Here is a 10,052-nt window from a genome sequence, read left to right on the forward strand (position 1 = left end):
AAAGACCAAGTCCATATTATGGCAAGAACAGCTCAAATAAGCAAAGAGAAACGACAGTCCATCATTACTTTAAGACATGAAGGTCAGTCAATCTTTGAAAGTTTCTTCAAGTGCAGTTGCAAAAACCATCAAGCACTATGATAAAACTGGCTCTCATGAGGACTGCCACAGGAAAGGAAGACCTAGAGTTACCTCTGCTGCAGAGTATAAGTTCATTAGAGTTACCAGCCTCAGAAATTGCAGCCCAAATAAATGCTTCACAGAGTTCAAGTCACAGACACATCTCAACATCAAGTGTTCAGAGGAGACTGCGTGAATCAGGCCTAAATGGTCGAATTGCTGCAAAGAAACCACTACTAAAGGACACGAATAAGAAGAAGAGACTTGCTTGGGCTAAGAAACATGAGCAATGGACATTAGACCGGTGGAAATCTGTCCTTTGATCTGATTAGTCCAAATTTGAGATTTTTGGTTCCAACCGCCGTGCCTTTGTGAGATGCAAAGTAGGTGAACAGATGATCTCCACCTGTGTGTTTCCCACCGTGAACCACGGAGGAGGAGGTGTGATGGTGTGGGGGTGCTTTGCTGGTGACACTGTCAGTGATTTATTTAGAATTCAAGGCACACTTAACCTGCATGGCTACCACAGCATGCTGCAGCGATACGCCATCCCATCTGGTTTGCACTTAATGGGACTATCATTTGTTTTTCAACAGGACAATGATGCAAAACACACCTCCAGGCTGTGTATGGGATATTTGACCAAGAAGGAGAGTGATGGAGTGCTGCATCAGATGACCTGGCCTCCACAATCACCTGAACTCAACCCAACTGAGAATGTTTGGGATGAGTTGGACCGCAGACTGAAGGAAAAGCAGCCAACAAGTAGTTTCTCTTTGTTTATTTGAGCTGTTCTTGCCATAATATGGACTTGGTCTTTTACCAAATAGGGCTATCTTCTGTATTCCCCCTCTACCTTGTCACAACACAACTGATTGGCTCAAACGCATTCAGAAGGAAAGAAAATTCACAAATTAACTTTTAAGAAGGCACACCTGTTAAATGAAATGCATTCCAGGTGACTACCTCATGAAGCTGGTTGAGAGAATTCCAAGAGTGTGCAAAGATGTCATCAAGGCAAATTGTGGCTATTTCAAGAATCTCAAATATAAAATATATTTTGATTTGTTTAAGACTTGTTTGGTTAGTACATGATTCCATATGTGTTATTTTATAGTTTTGATGTCTTCACCTTTATTCTTCAATGTAAAAAATAGAAAAAATTAAGAAAAACCATTGAATGAGTAGGTGTGTCCTTTTTACCTGCACTGTTGAAGCTTCGGAGCATAAGAATTTCACTGTACCCTGCAATTACATCTGCGACCCTATGCGTGTTACTAATAAACTAATCTAATCTAATTTTATATCATCTAATCTAGACTCAGAGATGTGATGCAGATGCAGGAAGTTAATAGCATAGAGGGTACATTTCTGCAACCACTAAAAACGTTGAAGTATGAGGCTCAACCTCTCCGCTGTTTTGGTTCAGTGGCTACCACGCTGTGACGCGAACCCATGCACTTGCGCAGATACTGTGTGAGAGAGAAGTCTTGCATCTCACTCATCTCAATATCTACGGTGCTGCTCATGGCAACGCCATTTTGCTGAGTCTACTTTTAATTTCAATACAAATAAAATATTATTTGATTAATATATTTCCCCTGAGAGATATATACAAACGATCAATCAATCAATCAATCAATCAATCAATCAATCAAATGTATTTATAAGCCCATTTCTACATACAGCAGCAGTTGTCACGAAGTGCTTATACAGAAACCGAGCCTAAAACCCCAAACAGCAAGCAATGGATATGTAGAATCATGGTGGCTAGGAAAAACTCCCTAGAAAGACAGAAACCTAGGAAGAAACCTAGAGAAGAACCAGGCTCTGAGGGGATGCCAGTCCTCTTCTGGCTGTGCTGGGTGGAGATTATAAGAGTACATGGCCATTAAGGACAGATTGTTCTTCAAGATGTTCTTCAAGATGTTCAAATGTTCATAGATGACCAGCAGGGTCAAATAATAATCACAGTGGTTGTAGAGGGTGCAACAGGTCAGTACCTCAGGAGTAAATGTCAGTTGGCTTTTCATAGCCGAGCATTCAGACGTCAAGACAGCAGTTGCGGTAGAGAGAGAGAGAGAGAGGAGAGAGAGAGAGAGAGGAGAGAGAGAGAGAGAGGAGAGAGAGAGAGGAGAGAGAGGAGAGAGAGAGAGAGAGAGAGAGAGAGAGAGAGAGCGAGAGAGATGAAAACAGCAGGTCTGGGAAAAGGTAGCGCGTCCAGTGAACAGGTCAGGGTTCCATAGCCGCAGGCAGAACAGTTGAAACTGAAGCAGCAGCATGACCAGGTGGACTGGGGACAGCCAGGAGTTATCAGGCTAGGTAGACCTGAGGCATGATCCTAGGGCTCTGGTCCTCCGGGAGGGGAGGGAGAGAGGGAGAGAGAGAGAGAATGAGATGGATAATAATAATTCAATTCACACAGGACACCAAATAAGTCAGGAGAATTACACCAGATATAGCAGACTGACCCTAGCCCCCTGGCACAGACTATTGCAGCATAGATACCGGAGGCTGAGACAGGGGGTTCGGGGGACACTGTGGCCCCAACCGACGATACCCCCGGACAAGGCCAACCAGGCAGGATATAACCCCACCCACTTTGCCAAAGCACAGCCCCCACACCAATAGAGGGATATCAACAGATACTCCTAGTAAAAGTATTTATCTTCAACTCGCAATCTGTGGATACTATTCGATTAGATAGATTAAAATTGTATGTTAAACATCACAGCATAGTTGAAAGATACAGGTATATGGCGCGTAGAAATCCGAAGAGGGTGGACAGCAGAGGTAGGAGGGATGGGCTGAGGTTTGGATGTGGAATTGGAGACAAGTGGGAGTGGAGTGTCTGGGCGGGGGATAGAATGACGATCCAAAGATAAAAGTAAAATGGGTGGGGAATGGAATTATTTTATTGTATTTTATTATGAGTTTTGTATTTTTTCGGGTGGGTGGGTGGGGACTGTGGGGGTTGGGGGGGGGGGTCTCTGATGGTTGAGGGGCAGCTCTCGGGGAACTGTGGGGGGGATCTTGGAGGGCTGGTGGCCTGGCAGTTGGGAGCTTGGGCCGGGGGCTGATAGGTCGCTGGTTTGGGTCCCCGTTTTTGGTACAATAAGGAGGCCTGCGTCTTGTGACCGTAGTGTACACCCCAATTTTTCCAGGTGTTATTGAAATTTAAGCAGTTCAAGTTCAGTGAATAACCTGAAATGGTACAAAGGTAAGTGATAAACTGCCAGAGGTTTAAAAGAAAGTTTCAGAGTTATAAAATGAGGCCTTTTTCAGGGAACAAGTAATGGGTTAACAACTTACAGCTGTTCTGCAGCAATGCAAGTAAATTAAGCCTTGAAAGGTGATGCTAACAATTCCTACAGGTGTCCCAACTTTTGTTGATTACTTACAAACCCTCTGTTTGTATAAAAGCAGTGTTGGAACAGACTGTGTTATTACACCCTCTTAAGCATTATTTGGACAGTATTGTACTGCAGGAAGTAGTATATTGCTATCATAATGGCGAGAAAAAGGCAATTAACAAAGGAAGACAGACAGACCATTATAACCCTTAAAAGTGTAGGTCTTTCCTTTAGAGAAATTGCAAAGAAAGCCAAGGTGTCAGTGAGTACAGTCTCCTACATCATCAAAAGGCACAGAAACTGGAGGAAACTCTTGACAGGAGGTCTGGCAGACTCAAAGCCACAACAGAATCAGAAGACAAGTTTCTGAGAGTCAAAAGCTTGCGTGATAGGCGGCTCACAGGACAACATCTTCAAGCACAGCTTAACACTGGTCGAAGTAAGCAAGTCTCAGTTTCAACTGTGAAGGGAAGAGTTCGAGCTGCAGGTTGGACAGGTCGAGTGGCAGTAAGAAAGCCATTGCTAAGATGGAAAAAAATAGAAAAAGAGGCTTGCCTTGAAATCTAAGGTTCATCACGCAGGGTTTTTATATGCCGTCGAGTAGGCGAAAGGATGGCTCCTCTGTGTGTGACACCAACTGTGGAGGAGGAAGCGTGATGGTCTGGGGCTCTTTTGCTGGATCCAGAGTCGGCGACTTGCACAGAGTGAGTGGCACCCTGAACCAAAATGGCTACCACAGCATTTTGCGGCGCCATGCAATACCATCTGGTGTCCGCCTAGTTGGTCAGGGGTTCCTACAGCAAGATAATGACCCAGAACATACCTCCAGGCTGTCAGAACTAACTAAGACGGTAGGCTTCAAATCATGGAATGGCCAGCACAGTCTCCAGACTTAAACCCTATCGAGCAGGTTTGGGATGAACTGGGCAGAAAGGTGAAAGCAAAGCAACCTACAAGTGCAACACATTTGTGGTAACTTCTGCAACGGTGTTGGGAAGAACTTTCCGAACAATATTTGATTTCCGTTGTAGAAAGAATGCCACGAGTGTGTTCGGCTGTCATGTCTGCAAAAGGAGTCAAAAAAGTAGATTACATTTTGTTAAACAAAATGATTCCATTAATTTTTGTCTCCAATTGTTTATTTTTTCTATGCTTTAATTTCAGAGTACATTAAGACATTAAGCTGTGTGAATTCCAATAAAAAATGGAAAGATGGAGGTGTTCTAAATCTTTTCACCAGTAGTGTATGTGTAGGTATGTACGGCAGGACCAAATCGGAGAGATAGGTAGGAGCAAGTCCATGTAATGCTTTGTAGGTTAGCAGTAAAACCTTGAAATCAGCCCTAGCTTAACAGTAAGCCTTAAGAGAGGCTAGCACCTGGAGTAATATGATTAAATGTTTTGGTTCTAGTCAAGATTCTAGCAGCCGAGTTTAGCACTAACTGAAGTTTATTTAGTCAAATCTAGAAGTGACAAAAGCACGGACTAGCTTTTCTGCATAATTTTTGGACAAAAAGTTTCTGATTTTTGCAATATTACGAAGATGGAAAAAAGCTGCACTTGAAATATTCTTCATATGTTCATCAAAAGAGAGATCAGGGTCCAGAGTAATGCCAAGGTCCTTCACAGTTTTATATGAGACGACTGTACAACCATCAAGATTAATTGTCAGATCCAACAGCAGATCTCTTTGTTTCTTGGGACCTAGAACTAGCATCTCTGTTTTGTCCAAGTTTAAAAGTAAAAAATTTGCCGCCATCCACTTGCTTATGTCTGAAACACAGGCTTCCAGGGTAGGCAATTTTGGGGCTTCACCATGTTTCATCGAAATGTACAGCTGTGTGTCGTCCGCATAGCAGTGAAAGTTGGCATTGTGCTTCCGAATGACATCGCCAAGAGGTAGAATATATAGTGAAAACAATAGTGGTCCTAAAATGGAACCTTGAGAAACACCAAAACTTACAACTGATTTGTCAGAGGACAAACCATCCACAGGGACAAACTGTCACGACTTCCGCCAAAGTTGGTGCCTCTCCTTGTGCGGGCGGCTATCGGTGGTCATCGTCACCGGCTTTCTAGCTGCCACCGATCCGATTTGTTTTGTCTGTATTGTACACACCTGGTTCCCATCACGTTAATTTGTTTCCCTATTTAACCCTCTGGTTCCCTCATGGTGTTGTGCGTGATTGTTCTTTGTTTGGTGTTGTATACTGCTGTGAGCTGTTGTATTTCCCTGCGTGGAAATTAGATTTGTTGTTTTCAGAGTAAAGATCGTTATTTACTCAGTTCTGTGTTCTGCACCTGACTCCGTCCTACCACTGCACACTGACACCTGACACAAACTGATATCTTTCTGACAGATAAGATCTAAACCAGGCAAGAACTTGTCCATGTAGACCAATTAGGGTTTCCAATATCTCCAAAAGAATATGATGATCAATGGTGTCAAAAGCGGCACTAAGGTCTAGGAGCACAAGGACAGATGCAGATCCTTGGTCTGACGCCATTAAAAGGTAATTTACCACCTTCATGACTGCAGTCTCAGTACTATGATGGGGTCTAAATCCAGACTGAAGCATTCCGTAAACATTATTTATCTTCAGGAAGGCAGTGAGCTTTTTAATTTTTTTTTTACTGGAATGGGAGATTAGATATACAGTTGAAGTCGGAAGTTTACATACACTTAGTCATTAAAACTCGTTTTTCAACCACTCCACAAATGACTTGTTAACAAACTATAGTTTTGGCAAGTCGGTTAGGACATCTACTTTGTGCATGACACGTCATTTTTCCAACAATTGTTTCCAGACAGACTATTTCATTTATAATTCACTGTATCACAATTCCAGTGGGTCAGAAGTTGACATACACTAAGTTGACGGTGCCTTTAAACAGCTTGGAAAATTCCAGAAAATGATGTCATGGCTTTAGAAGCTTCTGATAGGCTAATTGACACAATTTGAGTCAATTGTAGGTGTACCTGTGGATGTATTTCAAGGACTACCTTCAAACTCAGTGCCTCTTTGCTTGACATCATGGGAAAATCAAAAGAAATCAGCCAAGACCTCAGAAAAAAAATTGTAGACCTTCACATGTCTGGTTCATCCTTGGGAGCAATTTCCAAACGCCTGAAGGTACCACGTTCATCTGTAAAAACAATAGTACGCAAGTATAAACACGATGGGACCACGCAGCTGTCATACCGCTCAGGAAGGATACGCGTTCTGTCTCCTAGAGATGAACGTACTTTGGTGCAAAAAGTGCAAATCAATCCCAGAACAACAGCAAAGGACCTTGTGAAGATGCTGGAGGAAACAGGTACAAAATTATCTATATCCACAGTAAAACGAGTCCTATATCAACATAACCAGAAAGGCCGCTCAGCAAGGAAGATGCCACTGCTCCAAAACCGCCATAAAAAAGCCAGACTACGGTTTGGAACTGCACATGGGGACAACGATCGTACTTTTTGGAGAAATGTCCTCTGGTCTGATGAAACGAAAATAGAACTGTTTGGCCATAATGACCATCGTTATGTTTGGAGGAAAAAGGGGGATGCTTGGAAGCCGAAGAACACCATCCCACAAAGCCCTGACCTCAATCCTATAGAAAATTTGTGGGCAGAACTGAAAATGCGCGTGCGAGCAAGGAGGCCTACAATCCTGACTCAGTTACACCACTTATTGTGGGAAGCTTTTTTTGACCCAAGTTAAACAATTTAAAGGCAATGCTACCAAATACTAATTGAGTGTATGTAAACTTCTGACCCACTGGGAATGTGATTAAAGAAATAAAAGCTGAAATAAGTCATTCTCTCTACTATTATTCTGACATTTCACATTCTTAAAATAAAGTGGTGATCCTAACTGACCTAAGACAGGGAATTTTTACAAGGATTAAATGTCAGGAATTGTGAAAAACTGAGTTTAAATGTATTTGGCTAAGGTGAATGTAAACTTCCGATTTCAACTGTAGGCCGATAATGTTTTTAATTGTCCGGTTCAAGGTTTGGCTTTTTCAAGAGTGGCTTTATTACTGCCACTTTTAGTGAGTTTGGTACACATCCGGAGGATAGGGAGACGTTTATTATTTACAACATAGGAGTGCCAAGCACAGGAAGTAGCTCTTTCAGTAGTTTAGTTGGAATAGGGTCCAGTATGCAGCTGGAAGGTTTAGAGGCCATAACCATTTTCATGAATGTGTCAAGAGACACAGGATAAAATAACTTGAGTGTCTCCATTGATCCTAGGTCCTGGCAGTTCTGTGCAGACTCAGGACAACTGAGCTTTGGAGAGATACTCAGATTCAAAGAGGAGTCCGAAATTTGCTTTCTAATGATCATTATCTTTTCGTCAAAGAAGTTCATGAATTCATCACTGCTGAAGTGAAAGCCATCCTCTCTTGGGGAATGCTGCTTTTTAGTTAAATTTGCGACAGTATCAAAAATACATTTTGGATTGTTCTTATTCTCCTCAGTTAGGTTGGAAAAATAGGCTGATCGAGCAGCAGTGAGGGTTCTTCAATATATATATATATATATATATATTTTTTTTTTTTTGGGGGGGGATGGATCAGCTTAATATTGCAGATAGATTGTATCCTCTATTAATGTAATTGTCTGCATCACTTCCAATCCCCCATGTTTTTTTTATTTTTTATATATATATTCCCCTTTATTACTTTTCAACCCCACCATCCTTTCCCTACTTGGAGTAAATTAGTGAACAACAACGCCCAGGCCTCTACTTCCGGTCTATACTTACTATCTACACCTTATGGACAGAGTTAATTTTACAATAAATATATATATATATATATATATATATATATATATATATATATATATATATATATATATATATATATATATATATATATATATATATATTTGCTCCTGAACTTCTTCTACTCTCAACCTCTCCGATCATTTTCATGATGTCCATCCGGTTTGCTTCTAAATGCCATATCTTTCTAACTGTGCTCTTTCCCAAAAGCTCCCAACATACAACCTATATACTTATTATGGACACAGTATGCTTACATTATTAGCTATCTTTGTTATTATTTGTTTTTATTTGTTATTAGTCCCATCCTTCAACTCTATTCAATACCTCCCATCTATCTCTTAACACCATCCATATAGGATTTCTATTTGCCATATATATTTCAACCGTACTGTGATGTTTTACAAAAGTTCTGAACCTTTCTATTCTCATTGCTTCTACAGATTGTGAATTAAAAATAAACATTTTTGCTAAAAGTATTATTATATTATTGATTGATTGACTATGACTTTTCAGATCACCCAGTAATGCTATCTGCAAGGTTAGTTCCAGGTAAATATTGCAATCCTTTAGCCATTCCTGGACCTGTGTCCAAAAACAAGCTACAAATGGACAGAACCAAAACAAATGATCTAATGATTCTATCTCTTCACAGCAAAATCTGCAGAGCTGGGAAGATTGTGTCCCCCATATAAATAACATTCTATTGGTAGCAAGAATTTTATATAATAATTTAAATTGAAAGATTCTAATTTTTGAATCCGGTGTCGTTTTGCGTGTCAGTTCATAAAACACTATGCCATGGGATCGGTACGTCAAAGATCTCTTCCCAACTATTTTGCAATCTATATGGGACGGCTGTCAATCCTTTGGTCCTTAAGTGAAACTGATATACTTTTTTATTTATCACAGTTTTCCTTAACCAATTATGTTCTTTAATGCAAGGCCGACAGACAAGTTCCTTACTTTCTCCCCCTTCAACTTTCCTCTTCCACTTTTGCGGTAAGGCTGCAATTATTTGGTTGTAATTTTGGGTAGAGCAGACATTTCCATATGTTTTTGTTAGCTGCATGTGCGACATAACTCCACCAGTCCTACAGATGATATCATTTACGAAGATTATACCTTTTTTAAACATTCTGTCAAAAAATAAAGGTTTTTTGTCAATTAGTATATTTGAATTTAACCACAATATTTGTTGCATTATTTGTTCTGTCGTTTCTGGAGGATTAAATTGAAATTGCAACCAACTTTCTATGGCTTGTTTTAGAAATAGTGACATTTGGGAGATTATTTCCTTTTCAAATAACTGAAAGTGAGAGGTTGTAATCTGAATAAAGGGAAAAAGGCCTTTCTTGAACAGTGGGTGAGACAATCTTACTAATTTGCTTGAGAACAAGTTCGGATTTAAGTATAACTTTTGGATGACTGAAGATTTTAGTGATAGGTCTAATGCTTTAATATTTAATAATTTCTGTCCTCCGAATTCATATTCATTATATAAATATGCTCTTTTAATTTTGTCTGGCTTGCCGTTCCAAATAAAATTGAATATTTTTTTCTCATATAATTTAAAAAACTGTTTGCTAGGCGTAGGCAAGACCATAAGCAAATAGGTAAACTGGGATAATACTAAAGAGTTAATCAGGGTGATTTTTCCACAAATTGACAGGTATTTTCCTTTCCATGGTAGTAAGATCTTATCTATTTTTGCTAACTTTCTATTAAAATTTATTGAAGTGAGATCATTTATTTCCTTTGGGATATTTATTCCGAGTATATCCACATCACCATC

This window comes from Coregonus lavaretus (assembly GCF_964263955.1).
Source record: "Coregonus lavaretus genome assembly, chromosome: 30".
NCBI lineage: Eukaryota > Metazoa > Chordata > Actinopteri > Salmoniformes > Salmonidae > Coregonus > Coregonus lavaretus.